The sequence below is a fragment of the Marmota marmota genome, unplaced genomic scaffold, assembly GCF_001458135.2.
Source record: "Marmota marmota marmota unplaced genomic scaffold, marMar, whole genome shotgun sequence".
Classification (NCBI taxonomy): domain Eukaryota; kingdom Metazoa; phylum Chordata; class Mammalia; order Rodentia; family Sciuridae; genus Marmota; species Marmota marmota.
The window spans coordinates 4,669,499-4,685,620 of NW_026000076.1; the positions used below are offsets into that span (position 1 = coordinate 4,669,499).

The following is a 16,122-nucleotide window of genomic DNA, read 5'->3' on the forward strand; positions in this document are numbered from 1 at the left end:
CCTGGCTGGATAGAAACACCCCCCCACCCCGCATTCAGACACCCTGCAGGAGGTGACTCTGGGCACTGTGGGTAGAGAAGAGGCTTTCCCGGGACTGAGCCCCCAGGCAAGGCAAAGCTAGTTTCTTTGTTTTTATTTTTCTGGGTTTTTTTCCCCCCTTCAACAAAATCTAATTTCCTAGGCTGGTATTTAATTAATTTTATTCTACTACATTCAGTTTCATAAACCTCCTGAAAATCTTTTCACATAAAGTCAAATAGAGCAAAAACAAGGCAGAAGTCACATCGATTGATCCTTTAGGAATTGATCCTTTAGGGAACATATAAGTGCCCTCCTGTGTCATGCAAAAGAGCTGAGGATAGCCCAGCCTGCGTGACACTCAGCAGAAGGGAGTGATAAGTACCTAGCATGCAAATAATCATATAATTAAATAATATCAGATTGTAGCAGAGGCAACGAAGAAACTAGAACAAAGAAACAGAGAGTAGATAGGAGAGGGAGTGGTGGCCAGAAACTAGCATGATGAGAGGAGCCCGGCAATGTCATGGCAGCAGATCACCCAGGCCAGGGGTGGGAGTGAGCTTGCCAGGTCAGGATGACGGGAGAGACTGGCTTGTGCGGCTGGAACACATTTCCAGGGGGAGATGCGTAGGTGGTAGGGCCAGGGAGAGGGAAGGATCAAGGTCATGTCAAGCCTCACTTAGCAGCATGGCCAGAACGTGACTCCTGTGTTACGGGCACTGGGAAGCCACTGCAGATTTCCCATGGGGGTGGGGGAGTGGTGACATGTGATTTGTCCTGATTGCTGAGTGTAGAAGGGCCTGTGAAGGAGCAGGGAGTTGGCCTGGAGGGTGGTGCAGCAGGCCAGCAGCAGAAGATGGGGCTGGATGGGGCTGGAGGGGTGCCAGTGGGAGGGACCAGGTGTATTTTGAACATGTGACCCATGAATTGAAAGAAGGAACAGAGAAATCAAAGATGACACCTGGGTTTTGACTTGAGCGACTGGATGGATGTTGATGCTGTTCTTGAGATGGGGCAAACTAGAAGAGGGGCAGGTCTCAAGGAGAAAGAGTGAGTTTTGCTTCTCCCATGTCCAGTCTGAGATGCCTGTTAGTCACTTGGCACTTCTGCACATTATCTACAAAGAAAGTCACACATCCGCTCAATTAATATTTGTTGAGTGAGTGAGTGGATGCCAACCCTTTGCGGACCAGGAAGGCCTGACACAGTTTAAGAGTGGCAGTTCAGAATGATGACGCCAACACCGTAGGAAGCTGTTTCTCTGATGTTATCTTGACCAGTTGTCTTAGCCACCTGCCAAGGCATTGGCTGGGAACTATTGCCTTCATGCTACAGGTGAACCATCGGAGGCTTCAGAGAATGCATGACTTTTGCCCAATGTGTCCACTCCCACGGTCAGACCCAGGGCCTGTCCTTGTATCTCTTCATCCTCGGGTTGTGTTCTTTCCATCACTCACGCCTGGCTCTTGTCAGTGTGCTGCCTGTCACTTGAGTAAAGAGTTGCTTTGGAAGGTGCCCACGTGATGTGGGACTAACTGCGGCCCTCCTGGCCATGATGATTCTGGCCCATCAGAAGATGTGGGACCCGATTCCAACTCCAAAAGAGACCTGGGCCATCAGTGGGCAACCTGAAGCTGGCTGGGACTTCTGAACAATATGAATGAGTTCTGTAACAAAAACTATGATACCACTAACAGAGACTCTTCTCCTTGCTCTGGCGAGGCAAAGCCAGCCAGGGGAAGGGTAGCCTAGGCTTCCAAATGGAATTCAGCCAGGAGTCCACCGAAGCCTTTTCTCCAGGCAGTTGGCATCACTAGAGTTCATTAATTGGGAGCACATAGAATGGGTGTGGTGCTTTCCCACACCCTTGAGGGCCTTTAACATCCCAGTTTCTGATCTTACAATTTCACAATCAGCTTGGAACATTTCCCTTAAGAAAATTTGTTTTTGTAAACTCCCACATCAAAGGTAGAAATACAGATTTTTATTTTTGCAGGTGCAAGGGGTGTATTAAGTTATAACCATAACAGTGAACTTCAAACGTAAGTGTAAGGATCACTGGGGAGAGGAGGCGGCAGTGGTTATGAGCTCGCAATCTGAAGCTAGACTGGTCGGTTGTGTTTGACTCCTGATTCTCCACTTTCTAGTTACATGCCTTTTGGAAAGTTTCTTGATCCACCAACACCTCAGTTTACTCTGTAAGATGGGGATGATAATAGTACCTAGTCACAGATCATACTGAGGGTTCAATGAGTTAGTTTTATGTAAAGCATCTGGAATTGTTCCTGTACCAAATATTCTATAAGGAAAAACTACTACTATTGGCAATAGTATTATTTGTATAGCTGCCTAACTTGTTAAAAGTGCTAAGTCCAGAGTCATAGCCAGTTTCTGTTTCACTGGGTCTGTAGTGGGGCTTGAACATTCCAAAGCCCCTCAAGAGATTTGGATGCAATAGAACTAAGGGATCATTTGAGAAATCGGTCTATCAAAGCAAAAATGGGCATCTAGTGTCAAAGTAGGAAGTACAACAGAGAGAAAACCGAGGGCAGAGAATAATGTACACTTCCTTGATTCACAGTTTCACTCTTTGCTGTGAATGTGTAGAATGTGTAGAATGGAACCAGTGGGCTCTTGTAATAGATACAAAGATGGTTTCCAAAGAGAGGAATTTAAGTGAACAACAGATTTTTTTTCATAATACACAATTATTTTATTGTTTAAAAATCTCCTCTAGTAGGTTCTTTTATTGAGAAAAAATTCACATACCACAAAATTCAATGGGAAAACACACAATTCAATAGCATATAGAATATTCACAAAGTTGTACATCATCACCACTTTCCAATTTCAGATTTTCATCACTCCCTATTCCTTCCACGGTTGCAGCTCCTGGAACCACTAACCTACTTTCTATTTCTCTGGATTTGCCTCATCCTGATATTTCATTTAAAACACATGATCCTTGTGACCGGAGTCTTTCACCTCATGTTTTTAAGGTTCATCAATATTGTAGCCTTGTTGTGTTTTATTCTTCTTATAACTGAATAATATTCCTTTTATATATGCACTGCATTTTATTTATCCACTCATCTGTCTTCATCCATTGATAGACATTTGGGCTTTTCCAATTTTGGGCTATTATAAATAATGTTTCAATGAAATCCATGTATATTTATTTGTGTAGACCTATGTTGAATTTCTCTTGATTACAGGACTAGGAGTAGAATTTCTGGAGCATCTGGGACTTCTATGTCAAACTTTTGAAGAATTGCCAAAACATTTTCCAAAGTAGCTGCACCTTTTCATATTCCTTCCAGCAATGTATGAGAGTTATAATTTCTACACATGCTCACCATCATGGCATTGTCTCTATCATCTGCCTCTTATCTTAGCCATCCTGTTATTGTGAAGTGGTGTCTTATTGTGATATATTCCCATTTCCTTAGCAACTAGTGATGTTGAGCATCATTTCATATGCTTATTGACCATTTGTGGATCTTGTTAGGAGAAATGTCTATTTATCTTTTTGCCTGTTTTTAAATTAGTTTTTCTATTGCTGAGTTGTTTGAGTTCTTTATATATTGTGGATATTAAATCCTTATCAGATTTACAAATATTTTTCTCTCATTCTGTGGGTATTCTTTTCACTTTCTTCATTTTGTCCCGTGAAGCACCGAACTTTCCAGTTTTGATAAAGTCCGTTTTATCTATTTTTTTCTCTTTGGTTACTTTTGCTTTTGGTGGCATGGCTAAGAAACCATTGCCGATTCAAAATTAATGAAAATTTATGTCTACATTTTCTCCTAAGAGTTAGCTCTTATATATGGGTCTTTGGTCCATTTTGAGTTAATTTTGTATATAATGTGAAGTAAGAACCAACTTCACTCTTGTAGGTATTATTTTGATCTTTATGTTTTGCAAGTTTTTGGAAATATGCACACAAAGAAAATGAACAAATCAAGATGTATGGCTTGCTGATTTTTCACAAAGAGCCCACTTGTGTCCCCAGCCCCCGGATCAGGAACCAAGCAGTAACAGGCTTAGAGACACTCATGATCCCTTCCAGCCACTGTCCCCTACAAGGGACTCCACTATCTTGACTTTTAACTCAGAGTTTTGTCTGTTTGGGGACTTTATAAAAATGAAATTATATAGCATGTATTTTTTTGTGCCTGGTTTTCTATTTTTTCACTAAGCATTGTTCGTGAGACTCATGGTGTTTCATGTAGTTAGAATTCATTTATTCTCACTGGTATATAGGAGATATATATAAATTCTGTTGTTGATACTAATTTACATTCCCATTAAAAGTGAATGAGAGTTCGAGTTACTCCATATCTTTACCCAAACTGAGTATCATCTGTCCTTTTCCTTTTTGACCCTCAACTGGGTGAGTGGTGCTGTAACATTGGGATTTTTCAATTTGCAGTTCTTCCTTAGTCCTTTTGGGCTGCCATAACAAAATGCCATAAACTGGGCAGTTTATCAACAACGGAAGTCACAGTTTATCACAGTTCTGGAGTGTGGGAGTCGAGGATCAAGGTGATTCAGTGTCTGGGGAAGGCCAGCTCTCTGGTTACTTATAGAACCTTCTTGATATGTCCTCTTATGATGGAAAGGAAATGTTTTAGTCAGGATTTTTCACTGCTGTGACTAAAAGACCTGACCAGAACAATTATAGAGCAGGAAAAGTTTATTTGGGGGCTAACAGTTCAGAGGTCCCAGTCCATAGAAATCTGGCTCTCTTCCTCAGGGCTTGGGATGAGGCGGAACGTATGGCGTAAGAGTGTGATGGAGGGAAACAGCTCACATTAGGAAGCAGAGAGAGACTCACCAGATACAAAATATATACCCCAAAGCTACACCCCCAATGACTGACCTCCAGCCACACCCTCCCTGTCTTCAGATGCCATTCAATTAATTCTATCATGGGATTAATTCACTGATTTGGTTAAGGCTTTCTTGCAATGTCTCACACATGAGCTTTTGGGGGACATGTCACATCTAGACCCTAACAGGGAGTGTTCTCTCTCAGTCCCTTGTAAGGGCACTAATGCCAGGCATGGGGATTCTGCCTCCATATTCTGATCACCTCCCCTCTACCTCCTGCTGCTTTGGGAGTAAAGATTTCAATGTAAATTTTTAGTGAGACAAATTCAGATCATTTATTGGCTATTTGGATATTCTCTTTATTAACATATGCTATTTATTTTTAATCTCTTAGTTCTGATTTTTTAATATTTTTATTGCATCTCTTATCATCTATACATCATATTTTCCCTCTGTTTCCTTGCTACTGAGAGATTCTCTTTCCCTCTGTCTTCTAATTAATTTATGATATTCTGTCCTTTCAGGAAACCCATGACAATATTCATTAGGAAACACAGAATAAATGAAGATTTTTCTTTTAGGCTAAGGAAGATTCCCTTGATAAGCAGATGGAATAGTGTAGGGAGAAAACTGGAGTGTATGCTGAGATCCCCCTTTCCTTAGGCAGTCACATCACCTCTGTTCAGTCTGGGCTAATACATTTCACACTGTGACATTTGCCTGTCTTCTCCAGTTGCTTCATGTTTGTATGTTCTATGCACCCTGACTACCAGTATTTTTTTCAAGTACTATCTTCTCCTTTATATATGCACCCTTCGCTTTGCCCTAAACAACCCTGAATGCAATGGGACCACAGCAAACCTAAGAACTTTGAATGTGGAATTTCATGTTGAAGGCACAGGGCTGACTCTCTCCTGTCATTGACCATGCTTTTTAAGTTTGAGGAAGCTGTGACAGAGAAATGTGCATCCTGCTGTCACTTTCCAACCCTTCCTGTCATCAGGGCTTTGGGTTCCCAGGCTAGGATATGACCTATTTAGAACATTTTGTTAACCCTTCCCAACAAGCCTACAGAGAAGCATGTTTTATAAAGGTAAGAGCAAATGTCTATCCCCTTTCTAACACAGATGTGGTTTCTTCCTGAGAACCTAGCAAAAGAAATCGACTAAAATTATTTCAAAATTATTTTCACACACTGAATAGCCCAGCAACATAAGGTGATATAAATAAGATACAACAGAAAATCCAATGAAGGGAATCTTATTATTTAAATACTTACTTGAAAGATATTAATATGTGGTGAAATCTACTCATCCATTCACCCTCCTATGTCAGGCAGGCTGGTACCATTGCCTGGACCACTGGGCGATTCTGTAATAACCTAAAATAAAAGGGAACTTTCTCAGAATGGGAATTTAAACTTTTTTTCACAGGTCTCAGGACAACTAACATACTAGATGGGTCCTGGATGCTGGGGAGGGAGGGAGACAGGAGCTATTAGGCAATCTTTAGTTGCCCAAAACACAAGAATTTTAGTGTTAAAGTTGCCAGTTTTAGGGTAGAGGGCTAAGTTCTTGGGATCTGGAAAATAAAATAATATATCACTAAGAATCTCTAAGCCTAACAGGGATGGGAAATAGACTTGATTTACACTTACAAATAGACTTGATTTACACTTACACTTGACTTACACTTACATTTACAAAGGAGAACTTCCCTGGAAATGAAATCACCATCCATGGGGAATCCTGCCACGGGTATTCTGGGAAGTGCCAGAACCTTAGGGGCTTGGGAAATCTGATTCCAAACTTGAATGTCTCTTCTCCATGCATGTTCTCTCTTCCTGTGGATAAGTATCATATGAATTTCCCCTGTCTTTTAAGGATTATAGGAAAAGATATCTCAAACCAAAGCAGATTAAAAAAACAAAAAAGAAACTCACCATATTAGAGCCCCTGAGGAACTTGGGTCCCACCATGATTGCTAAAACAGTTTTGACTCCTGCAAAGCAGCTAGCTAGAGAAACATTTGGGGGTGAGGGATGGGGAGCAGAGTGGCCAGGTGCTGAAGATGACATTCCTAACTTGTGTAAAGGCCTAGGCTTTACCACTAATAGCTATGTGGTTTGGGGTAAGTTAATTTCTATGAACCGCATTTCTTCTTCTGGAAAACCAAGATAAGGCTACTTACCTCAAAAGCTTGACTTGAAGCACAAGTAAACCATGAACATAAAAGCTCATGATGAATTAGAAGGTGACACATAAAGAGACAATCATTTCTTTGCCTTTTCCCTTAATCCTCAGTAGAAATTCCCTTTCCTTTTCAAACCACCTCCCAGACCCCAATCCCAAACCTGGGGAATCATTTCAGGCATTCAGAAGATAGTCACTTAAATCTTTCTTGTCAAGGTGAACAAAATATTGAATAGATGAGTGGCTTTGGTCCTTTAACAAATAGTAGGTGCCTATTCAGTTTCAGGTATTAATTTATGTGATTAAGTCTTGGTAAGTACCAAAGAAACAGCTGTGAACATAACAGACATAAATCCACATCCTCTTGGAGCTTCCATGGCAGAGAGAGGAGAGACCCTGACCACATAAATCCTTAAACACAGAAGAGACTGACTGGTGGTTTGTGCTACAAGGAAAGGAGTGTGGGGCAGGAGAGCAAGAAGAGGCTGGGTGGGGCTAGGCTCTCAAGTGATGAGTTGGGGTCTTCCTCTGAGCCCCAATCAATTCCAAAGGGTGGATTTTGGGGGGGATGAAATTCACTTTCCAAGTGAAAATGGAATTTAGAGTTTAGAACTCTAAAAAGATGTCATTTTCCTCCCAACTCAGCCATCACTCTGGTCCCAGACACACAGCAGCCAGGTCTTGGGTCAGAAGCCAGACAACAGCTGTAAGGGACAGCAGTGACCGGCTGGGCAGACGAAATGAGACCCATGGGTGGCACTCCAGGTCACCACCCTGGAAATTAGATCACCTTGGGAAAGATTTTTCACCTTAGCTGTGTCTAAAAAACCCTGCACTATGTTTCCTTGAATAGAATTGGACAGAGACCAGTTTCATGCTCTTCAAAGCCCTTCCCTGTTTGTATTGTATGAATGACACATTCCTGTCTGAACTCAGCTAGACTAGTAGCCGCTGATTTCCTAGCAACGATTCCTGAATGATTATTGCATGGAATTCAATTAATACTGGCACAGAAATACACGTTTATATTTTATTTTTTTAAATTTCACAATTCTTTCTCCATGTCTCCCTGCTACTCAATCTCCGTGTTGACCATCCTTGACCAAGCTCATAGGAAGCCCCCCTTCTTCAGAAGCTGCAGGGTGGTGTTGTTGAAAGTACTCTACATAAATAATAGTCACCACGGCTTACACTGATGTAGAGCCACCACCGGCTCTTTCTTGTCTTTATAGAATCATCAATTTTCTACCTCATAATAACAATAGTGGACTAACCTACAGAAAATGATTTAAATCACATAGATCCAGTATAAAAACAAACAAACAAACAAAAACCCTTGTAAAACTGTCTGGTCGCAGATGACAAATAACTTGTATCTTGTACCCAATCCCAAATGAGTGGTCTGTGAGGGAGGCTCAGGTAACCAGCTGGGAAGAGAAGTGGAGAGTGATTGATTACTAATGTCTGCTGTAGAGGACCTATAGGGAAGGGACACACCTCTGGGGTATTCACCATGCCAAATCTAGTTCTGACTTCTCATTTAACAATGAGGAAATGAATATTTCAAAAGTTAATGTACTGCATCAAGATCATACAGCCAGCAAGAAACAGCTGGATCTGGAACCGGCCCTCTGGATTTCCACTTGAGTATTGTCTAAATACTAATTCCTTTTTTTCTCTCTCAGTCGGGCTGGAGAGGACTGATTCAATGAGGCAAGGAGAGATTAGAGACCCAGAGCTCTGTATAATGCCTGGCACACGGTTCATGGTCACCAGCTGCTCCCATGGTCCCAGCCCAATTCCTGCTCCCTCTGCCCCTCCCCCATGGGGCTGCATATCTCAAGATGTTTGGGACCCAGCAGGAAGAATGCAGGGTCCATGCAGAAGTCTAGGATGAGGCCCTGGGCCTGACCTCCTGTTCTAGGCCTGAAGTCACCCCTTCTTTGTGAACCACCCCGCCCTCACCACTCTTATCCCATTTTGGACAGGCTCAATCTCATGATGGCATGCACAGTATTGCTTTTATTTTTCTCTCAGAGTGATATTGACATAAATTGCATTTATTTCTATTTTAAAACTTAGTCTTTCCAGAAAACTTATTTATTTTGTCTGAAAAGACATTCACATGTGGATGTGACCAGAAGTGTTTTATCAAGAGATTGTTTTCATTTTTAGAAAATGAAATAAAGCCTGGATTGACTGATTTATTTACCTTTGGATCAGGAGCTGGTCTCATGACTTTTGTGCTGGTCACCTCCTCCTCCTGAGATGCTCTGCTTCCTCACTCCATCAGCCCAATGCTTCCCTCAGGTGTTTCAAGTCCTCTTTCGACTCCGGGTGAGAAGAAGATTTGTTTAGTTCAATAATATTCAAGAGACTACCTAGTGTCAGGCATTGAATGTGGCATTCAGGATCCAAAACTGAATACAGTGAGGGTCTGCTTTGGGGAAATGTAACCTGATCTTACAAAGAGCATATACAATGAGCCAAAGAAACAATGCTAAGCCTGGCACGTTATTATTAATCTATCTCATTTAATCCTCACTGTGAACCTACTCTTCTTGTGGTCATGGACTCTACTCTCTACCCTGTCCTCAGCATCCAGAGCAGTGCCTGACACGTGGCACCTGGGAAACATTCAACTGGCTGGATATCAATTCTTTGTAACCAACCTGCAAGGTAGTCCTCACTTTCCACTTTAACAAATGACTATCTAAGGATGATGGGAGCCAAGCAACCTTTCTAGAAGTCTCACAGTTCTAAGGACTTAGGTAATTTCTTCCCAAATCCTTTGCTTTTGCTCCTCTATAGCACCATGGGTCACTGTACTTTTCTGGACTCTGTTTTCTTATCTCGACATTCAGATGCACAGGCTGCATGATCCCATGGTCCATTCAAAGTCAAAATGTCATAACCAACACCCCAAGTTGGTAGTGAACCACATACTCCCATTTTTCCTGGGAGAGTGTTTTATGTGTTTTTTTTTTTTTTTTCAAAATGTGTATCTCCAGCAATCATTGTAGTATACCAGCCTTTGAGATTAATCTTTCATTTTGTAAATTTGTACTACTTCCATATCTGTGTTCTGTGCTCAAGGACATCTGAAGCAGTTTGAAAGTTCAGGACTTTCTGCTATTCTACTTCATCCTAGGACTAAGGGACCACATGCTTCACATCACCCCAAGATTTTTTCTGTTTAATCTCAAGGACAGCAATAAGCTTTCAGTGCTCTATGGCAGGCCTCAAATAATCTCTTATCTTAAAATACAGAAAATATCTTTAAAAATAATCATTGATTTTGAAGGAAAAACTCATAGATTTTAAAATTTTGTGGTATCATACAAACATCAATTATATTTCTATAAGTTGATAATGAACAATCAAAAAGTGAAGGTAAGAAACAATTCAATTTATAATAGCATCAAAAAGCATGAAATACTTAGAAATAAATTTAACAAAAGAAGTGTAGACTTGTACATTGACAATTACAAAATATTGTTGAAGAAAAATGAAAGACCTAAATACATGCAAATAAAATCTCATGTTTACAGGCTAAATAACTTTATTTGTTAAGATGATCACATTCTAGGGCTAGGGTTGTAGTTCAGTGATAAATCACCTGCCTACCATGTTTGAGGACCTGGGTTCAATCCTCATCAACACATAAGAAATAAACAACAACAATGAAATGATGTTTTTAAAAAGGATGGTCACACTCTATAAATTTTGATCTAAACATTCAACAAAATCCTTATCAATGGATTGGGGTGTAGCTCAGTGGCAGAGTGCTTGCCTAGCATGTGTGAGGCACCATGTAAAAATAAACAAATAAAATAAAGGCATTCTGTCCACCTAAAACTACAAAAAAAATTTTTTTTAAATCCTTATAAAAATCTGAACTTTTTTTTTCAGAAATTAACAAAGTGACACCTAAATTCTTATGGAAATGCAAAGAACTCAGAATAGCTAATGCTAAAGCCATCTTGAAAAAGAACAAGTTTAGAGGACTTTACACCTGCTTCCAAATTTAAAAATTTATTGCAAAAATACAGTAATCGAGACAGTGTGGTATTCCATGGATTTATGTATCTTTCCTTTCCTAAGGAAAGATACATAGATCCATGGAATAGAATTAAGAGTACAGAAATAAATTTCATCTTTATGGTCAATTGATTTTGACAAGCGCACCACAACAATCCAGTGAGGGGAAGAATGATGTTTTTAACAAATGGTGCTGGAAAAGATGATAGCCATGTGAGAAGAATGAAGATGGATCCCACCTCACACCATCTACAAAATTTAACTTGAAATGGACCAAAGATCTGGACATAAGGAGTTAACACTAAAAAAACTCTTAGAAAAAAAAAACATAGATCTTATCCTTTATGACCTTTTGGTAATGGTTTCTTAGTTATGACACCAAAAGCACAAGGAAAGGACAAGAAATAGCCAAGTTGGACTTCATCAAAATTGAACAATTTTGTGCTTTAAAGGACTCTATGAAGAAAGTGAAAACTACTGCACAGAAAATATCTACAGATCATCTTACCTGGTAAGGGTTCAGTATCCAGAACTCTTACAACTCAACAATAAAAAAGGCAAATAGCGCAATTTTAAAAAATGAGCAAAGGATTCGAAGAGAATTCTCCAAAGAAGTTATAAAAATGTTTAATGATCATATGAAAAGATGCTCACTGTCATTAGTCATGAGGAAAATGTAAATTAAAAAAAAACACTAAAATGCCACTTCACACTATAGGGTGGCTATAATAAAAAAAAAAAAAAGAAAGACAATAGCAAGTGTTAGGATGTGGAGAACTTGGAACCCTCCTACATCATTGGCAGGAATGTGAAATGGTGCAGCTACTCTGGAAAACAATGTGGCAGTTCCACAAAATGGTCAACATAGAACTATAATATGTCCTGCAGTTCTACTCCTAGGTATATACTAGGAATGAAGACATAGGTCCACCCAAAAACTGTCGCATGAATATTCATAATAGCCGGAAAGGGGAAAGAATCCAAACACCCACCAACTGACTAATGGATAAACAAAATCTGGAATATCCATATGGGATATTATTTGGCAATAAAAAGAAATGGAGTACTGATTCATGCCACAACATAGATGAACCTTGAAAATATGTGCCAAGTAAAAGAATCCAGTCAAGGAAGACCACATAGTTTATGACTCCATTTATAAAATGATGAAATGCTCAAAACAGGCAAATGTGTAGAAACAGAAAGTAGATTAGTGTTTGCCAGCAGCTGAGGGAGTCATGAATGAGGAGAGACTGTTAAATGGATGCAGGTTTTTGTGGAGGAGGGGGGAGAATATTCTAGAATTAGTGATGATGGTTGTGCAACTCTTCTTGCACTTTAAAATGGTAAATAATCAGATATATAAATTATTTCTCCATCATGGTGTTTAAAATGAATTTTGTGTGATCAAAGAAAATTCAATGGGAAGAGGAGAGAGGCTAACTGGATACCCCCAGTGAGGCTTTTGCCCCCAGAAGTTTCCCCATCTCCACTACAGCCAGGTGAACTCACAGAACTCTAATTCCAGAAGGATGCCCAAAGGCCAATGGTTCTTCACCTTCCCTCTGTATCAGATCCACTGGGATATCATCCAGCCTGCTCTACATTAGGCTTTTCCTCTCCTCCCCAGGCATTTATTATCAGACACCGGCTATGTGCTCAGTTCTGCGCTGTGCATTGTAAAGTCACTTTGCATCATTCTCCCCTCAGTGCAACAAACATTTATTTGAACATTTGTAATATGTAAGACATCTGACTGGTTTCCATGCCTTTCTGCTTATTTATATCCCTTTGAGTTTGGATTCTTCCAGAAGTAGACCTTGAGACAGAGATTCAAGTAAACCACTTGGGGAATACTTGTAGCGAAGTAGGGAAGGGACACAGGTAAAGAAAAGAAGCCAGGAAGTGGTGACTATGAAGTCAGCCACTACCGTAAGCCCGTAACAATCCTGAGGGGAAACTCCAAAAGATGGAAAACACAGGTCTGAAAAGCTGTTCCACAGAGGGATGAGGGCACTGTGATATTTATATACTATTTCCTGAGTCTTGGTGGAACATCAGAGCTGTGGATGTGCTAATTATGAGGCACTGACTATGCATTTCCTAGTCAGGACAGGGTGGACAGGAGAGCCCTCAGGCACAAGTGTGGAGTCCAGGAACTGGTAATAGGTGGGACTTGTGGCCCAGGGACAAGGGTGGGATGCTGAGAGCAGTAACAGCAGTACCCTTCCTCCTTCCCTGGGGGTTGAAGATGGTGAAAAAGAACACGAAATTCCATGAGTTAGGTAAAGGTGAAGAGAAAACAAAGGATTAGAAGAAAAATAAGTCTTCCTGGCAAGGTGATGACTCTCCTAGTCGACCCAGAAAATAGATGCCATTTCTCAGCCTATCCTTTTTCAAATGTTGACTATTCAAAAACACTTATTGAAAGCGCAAAATGAAGTTGCTTACTCATGCCAAGAAGGAAGATCACTTCCTGGGCAAAGTCTTGTTAACACCTCAAAGGGAAGAGGCTTTAAGGTTTGGGGGTCTAGTTAAAAGTGGGTCTGTCTTACAGGAGCATGATTAGAATTGGGTAAGAATCACAGCATAATCCTGAAAGGTTGATGGACACAGGAAAGCAAAGGTTTTGTTTTGTTTTGTTTTGTTTTGTTTTGGACCAGGGATCGAACTTTAGGGGCACTCAACCACTGAGCCACATCCCCAGCCCTATTTTGTATATATATATTTTTTTATTTAGAGGCAGGGTCATACTGAGTTGCTTAGTTCCTCACTTTTGCTGAGGCTGTCTTTAAACTCTCAATCTTCCTGTGTTTGCCTGCCGAACCGCTGAGATTATGGGAGTGCACCATCATGCTCAGCAAAGCAAGGGTTTTTAGGGAAGGTGTCAAAGAGTGTTGGAAAGGAAATAGTTGTTTGATGTTAATTATTGAAAAGTTAAACAGTCATGAGTTCATTCAAATGGTTTTGAGGGGAAGTTCCTGAGGCGAGACACGTGTTTTCTGGAACAGTGATGTGCAAGTGGAAACAGTTTCTATTCTCACCTTCAACATAATCCTAGCACACATGAAATATAATTTAGTGAAAATAGTTTCTAGAAGTAACACTATGCAGTCCTCTGACAGAGCTCTGTAATTCTGCTGAATAGGGGAAACACCCAAATTCTCCATCACTGAGAAGGAGCAGGATTTGAGGGTGAAGTCGCAGAGAGGCAGGGCATGACAGCTTCTGTGACTGTCATCAAGCCATGTCACCCTGGAACCTTGGGCCTATAACATCAGCTGCAGTGAGGTTGCCTAAATGACTCCTCTGTGGACAATGTGCCTCTGGAGTAGATCTGGACCTTGCTGTCTGCCACACTGGGCAAAAGGAAGTCATGGCAAGTCTGTCCTCTTGCCTGCCCCATCACCCACTCTGCTTCTTCTCCCCGGCTCACCCTGGCATGTGGCTGGTGACCTAGTCTCTGACTAGGGAATCCCTTGAGTGCTGTGCGTAAGGACAGCTGGAGCTTGAGTGGGAATAGTTCTGTGACCATTGCCTGATAGAATCATAAGAATTTCAGGGGATCACAACAGTCTCTTCTCCAGGGCCAACTGATGGCAAGGCAGGGCATCATGGAGCCTCTGACTCATCAGCACTCTCTTCCCCTCACTGGAGTCTCACAGCAACCTGGTAGGCAGGTAGGCTGGGAGGGCTGTGTGGTTCTCCCAACTCCCAGACGAAGACCCAGAGGCTCCAAGTCATGTCAGCTGGAAGCGGAGGGAAAGCCCTGGGATGGACAGCTGTGTCTTCTCATAGTCCTGGGCTCTTTTCTGGAGCGAGAATCTTCCCTGTGCAGTCATCCCTGAAATAATTGAGACAAAATTATTATATCTGGCTATGGCTTCACCAACATGCTTGAACCATAGAAACCTCTCGTTTTAATTGGAAATGTGCCTCATTGGGTTGCAATACACATGGCCTTTTTGTTCAAATATTTAAAAGCATGGATGATTTTTTTTCATTTTAAAAACAGTAATTTTCATTAAAAATCTTCTTAGTGGACTTATGGATTTTTGTGCTTCAGAAGGAAAGCCTTCCATCCATTCATGGGGGGAAGGTAACTTTATCTTAAACAAATGAACGGTCTTGGGGGAAGTCTGTGTCAAGGTCATGGTGGTGCAGTGTTTCTATGGGAGGATGGTCCTTCTTCCTCCCCAGGAAGGTAGACAAGTCCTGTGTTCCCAAGGTTTGAGGTTCTGCTTTAATAGGCCATCGCCATCTTTCCAATAAGCTACTGGGCCTCATTGTGTAAGAGCCTTGTTGTATAAAGAAAGAAGCAGAATGACCGCTTTTGTGTGAAAGAGCTGGCAAGGGCAGTACTCCAGAGAAAAGGGACCAAGACAGAATGTCTCAGGTGCCTAAGAGTCCACCACTGAGGGTGATCTAATAGTGGGTTCTGCTGTCCTCAAAGTGTCCTTATAGCAAGGCTAGAAGAGAGAGCACTGTGGGAAAACATTCTGATGTCCAAGGGCTGTGCTGAACCAAACACTTTCCCCTGTCCTTGTCCCTACCTCTGCCCCTGTCCCAGGGCAACCTAGCCTGCTAGTGCATCCTATTGAGGGTGAGAACTCTCAGCTCCAGTGTCCTTGTTCCTTACCCCACCTCAGCACCCCTGGTGACTCATAAAGGCCAGCAAACTGGGCCTGTATGGGGTGTATGGAATCCCATTTCCAAATCTGGAGGCCAGACAACCATTTGTGCACCCTGAGTCAGAAGCTAAGGGACTAGATATCAATATGGCAAAATATAGGGAAGTTGAAAGAATGCCCGCATGCATCTTTCCTCCCAGAGCACAGTTAAGAGAGCTGGGTCCTAGTCTCACAGAGCCCTTCTCCACAGCCCTCCCTGAAGAGATAGTGGGATGGACACTAGCTCTCCCCCCAAGACAGGCTGCAGCACCCTCGCAAATGCGGCTTTCCCCAGAAGATTCCACCTCAGACAATGATGAGCCTTGACACTCAGCAACCAGAGACAGGGACTTTACTGCCTTTCT

At 41.5% G+C, this 16,122-nt stretch overlaps 1 long non-coding RNA gene across 4 annotated transcripts in view; it reads right to left on the reverse strand.

Annotated features, from left to right (window-relative positions):
• Positions 1-2,641: 2,641 nt before the first annotated feature.
• LOC125620119 overlaps positions 2,642-16,122 on the reverse strand; it is a 73,353-nt gene continuing 59,872 nt past the window's right edge. For 2 of the 4 annotated variants that reach the window (XR_007351700.1, XR_007351697.1), the window contains exons 4-7: positions 9,259-14,931; positions 6,552-6,697; positions 6,134-6,235; positions 2,643-4,779 (exon numbers count right to left, since the gene is read on the reverse strand). This is a non-coding gene — a long non-coding RNA (uncharacterized LOC125620119). Of the gene's footprint in view, positions 4,780-6,133; positions 6,236-6,551; positions 6,698-9,258; positions 14,932-16,122 lie in introns of all 4 variants that reach the window. The other 2 variants (XR_007351699.1, XR_007351698.1) reach the window with 2 other exon arrangements.